Below are 3,579 nucleotides of genomic sequence, written 5' to 3'. Positions count from 1 at the left end.
ATTTATATGCAGAGAGTGATGATAAAGGTGCCCAAAATTAGGTAAAAAGGAAAAAATGCTCGGGGCAGAAATAAAGCTACTCTGAAGGTCAGATACTGAAAATCTGATGGGTAAGGCAGAAAAAAAATCACCTTTTCTTACGGAAATCTCTGCCAGTATTCAGTAAGGAATGATCTGCCTTCTCTCTTAATACTGCACGAGCTAAGAAAACTTCCTACCCCACCATGCAGTGTACTCCAAATTATGCTGTGCTCTGCTGGTATATCCTTTAGGTTATATAAACCTCAGCTAAGTACAGAGGACTGTGGGATTTATGAAAATTACATCCAAGGAGGATTCTTTTTATGTCGGTGAGAGCTTATCTGAAAAGTGTACTTCTGCAAACACTGACCTGAACAGTAAGTGCTACTATTCCTCTGTGGTAGCAATGCGGATGCTCAAAAGGAATGAGTAATTTAACCCAGAGCACACACAGCAAGCAGGCTCATCCCTTGTCATGTTTTGTGTTTTCTTTGAAGTACAGATTGCATGCAGGTGTCCCGGCACCTAGGAAGCCTCTCTGCTGTTTGAGCACTGGAACAGATCTCAAATATCTGTAGATCTTGAATTAGCTCTCATTGCCAATCAAATGCTAAGGTCAGATATTCAATCAGAAATACATAATCACAGTGACTGGGGTTACTCAAGGAACTTCAGTTTTATGCTGTGTTAATTTAGATGTGAATGTGACTGTTACGTGAAATCCTGTTGGCACCCACGGGGCAGCACTCACTGGTTTTTACAGAAATATTTGGTTCCGTGTGCCCCACAGGCAACTGCTTATCCAGTTTAAGGTATGCTGAAGGTTGACCTTGTTCTGCAAGCATGCTTTGCCCTGCCCTCATCTGCACTACATCCTCTGTGATGCTGCTCCTTCAGGTCACAAGCCCGTATTTAAAAAGTATTCTGTGGCGTGAATATGGAAAACCACTTTTGGTGTGCTTAAGTTTGGAGGAACACATTAGAGACAGAGAGGGGAAAAGTAAATAATAAGGGCTGTCGCTTTTCACCAAACTGTTTAAAGGAAGCTTGTGGTACTGGGTTCATGGTGGCTTTTTAATTTAATTTTTCTCACCTTTTTTTTTTTCTGCATCCAGCCAAAGAGATTTTCTTTTAGTTTTGTCCTTGATTGTGCCGAACTGCTGGCAAATCTTCTGCCTTGTTATACAAAGAACTTTTTACAGCACTCAAACTAGCACAGCCTTTTCCAGCATACATCCCTCCTCCTTCTGAGGAGGAGAGTGAAACTTAGTTCTTAATGTCCCTGAAATTCAGTTGGAGCTGCTGCTTTTTGCAGTGTTCCTGCGAGCATGGAGCACTGCTGTATCACCACACTGCACAGCAGAAAGTCACCACCACTCAGACCTGTACCAGCATTTTGTTTATTGCCAAGGAGACATTCTTTTCAGCATTTATCTATAGTTCTACATTTTATATGACAGGTCTTGTTTTATAAAGCAAATGCCACAATGTCACAGTGCAGTTAAGACTAGCAAATACTGACTTTTTTTATTTGTTTTTTCTATCAGAGGTTTACATTTTAGTACCTTTGAAACACCTGTGAGACTGGTAACTTCAGTGCTTTGCTATTTCTAGAACTCTAGTAACTGTTTATCCTCAAGGCAGTATTGCTTCCATTGCTGATAGAGCCCTGTGTTACTTCAATAGATGCTGACAAATTTGCAGCATACTTGGACTGCCAAGAAAAACACAGGTAAACAAGACAAAACAAAGTCCAGGCCGGCATACACACCCCAGTGAGCAATACAGGCAGGCTGTTAATAATAGAAGAGGAGAAAGCTGAGGTACTTAACACTTCTGCCTCTTTCTTTACTGTCAGCTGCTCCTCACCGCCCCCCTGAGTGCAGCGGCTGAAAGGTGAGGACTGCATCCCTCCCACCGTAAGCAAAGATCAGCTTCGCAGCCGCTTGAGGAACCTGGCGGGTTTCAATGAAACGCATCGCAGAGCCTTCAGAGAATCGGTGTACGCAGCTGCCAAGCCACTCTCGATGGGATTTCAGGAGTCAGGGCACTCGAGTGAAGTCCTCGTGGAGGCTGGAAAAAGGGTGATGTCCTGCTGATTTTTAAGAGGAGTATAAAGGAGGACTTAGGAAACTGCCAGCCTGTCAGCCTTGTCTCCATACTGGAGGAGATCATGGAACAGATCCTCCCAGAATCCGTGCTATGGCACACAGAGGAGAGAAATGAAATGAGACCAACCTGGCTTCAACAAGGGTGGATCCTGTCTGAACAATCTACTGGCCTTTCTTCCTACGACGGGGTGAGCAGACCAGGCAAGAGCTGCTGCTGTCAACTGTCTGGATTTCGGTAAGGCTTTTGACGCTGTCCCCCACAACAACCTTCTCTCCAGCACTGCAAAGATTTGATGGCCAGGCTGTTCAGCAGATGAGGAAAACAAATCCATGCCTAGAAGCCACACAGTGATGATGCTCTTTAATACCTTCATCAGCGACACCAACAGTGGAATCAACTGTATCCTCAGCAAGTTTGAAGGTGACACCACACTGTCCAACGCAGCTAATGCACTTAAGGAAGAGGATGCAATCCAAAGAGACCCAGACAAGCTCAAGAAGTAAGCACAGAGTATTTTTGTCATTCATGTTAGAGCTCAGCCTCAGCTGGGGACAAAGATTCACAATAACTAACTTCCCAAGATTCCACACAAAAGGGTTTTGCCAAGAAACACTAGTTCAGATTATCTAGGAAGAAACCAGAGAGCGCTCAGTGAACTCATCTTAAGAAAGGAAGAGTCTTTTTTTCTCCTGCAAGACAGTTGCTGCCATTCCCCTCTCCAGCCAGCTCATCCACCTTTGAGCTCAAGAAACTTCTATCCAGAAATACAGCTGCAAAGATACAGACATCGGCACCACAGCAGGTGACTTCATTCAGTGAGTAAAGCCAGTCTGACACTTACAAGTTACTTACTGCAGAAATGCAAGTGTTTGTTACTAAGCCTATGAAGTGTTTCTTTCACAGAGCTTGCCATGCCAAACAGCCAATTGTTTACGGGATCATTTTTCTCCCTTCTTGTGTTACCCACGAAACAAGATCAGCAGCAAGGGAACAAGGCTCAAGCACAGGAATAGACACCGCATCCTTTTCTTTTGGAGGTAAGCAAGGATTTACTGTTGTTTTCAGTCAGAGACAGGCAGGTATCCACTTCACCACAAGAACTGGAGCTAGCTGAGCCTAGCCATTCCATTTTAGCACAGATATTCATAGGCATTCCAGTTCTCACACACAACACAGGGCATTCACATCTGCAGTAGAAAGTCATCGCAAAAAGCCTCCATAGGCCAATAATTCTTCCACAAAAAGGGAATTATCATCACTGGCTTTCTACCTCACAGAAGCAAGCTTAGTTACCAACATTTTGGGGGCACGTGTTGAAATGAGAACAATTATATTCAAAGACCTTCTCTCATTTCTTGAGAAAGCGAAACTGAAGCAATAGACTTCTCAAAGCAGGAGACTTAGCTTTTCACTGTACATTTAGACAACTTAAAGTCACCTGCCCAG

General features: G+C 43.8%; 1 long non-coding RNA gene across 3 annotated transcripts; it reads right to left on the bottom strand.

The window, feature by feature from the left end:
* Positions 1-1,522: 1,522 nt before the first annotated feature.
* On the bottom strand, positions 1,523-3,573 carry LOC122158535. Of its 3 annotated transcripts, none has more exons than XR_006168257.1 (3): positions 2,501-3,573; positions 2,260-2,412; positions 1,523-2,116 (listed from the first exon to the last, which is right to left on the bottom strand). It is a non-coding gene; the product is annotated as an uncharacterized LOC122158535 (long non-coding RNA). The 3 variants fall into 3 exon arrangements; XR_006168256.1 differs by having other exon boundaries at positions 1,523-2,113; XR_006168255.1 differs by having other exon boundaries at positions 1,523-2,094.
* Between the last annotated feature and the right edge of the window lie 6 nt (positions 3,574-3,579).

Source organism: Centrocercus urophasianus, unplaced genomic scaffold (genome assembly GCF_019232065.1).
Source record: "Centrocercus urophasianus isolate 14NV4802_14NV808 unplaced genomic scaffold, USGS_Curo_1.0 seq_146, whole genome shotgun sequence".
Lineage (NCBI taxonomy): Eukaryota > Metazoa > Chordata > Aves > Galliformes > Phasianidae > Centrocercus > Centrocercus urophasianus.
The sequence above is the reverse complement of the archived record's forward strand: the minus strand, read 5'-3'. Positions and strand labels throughout refer to the sequence as shown.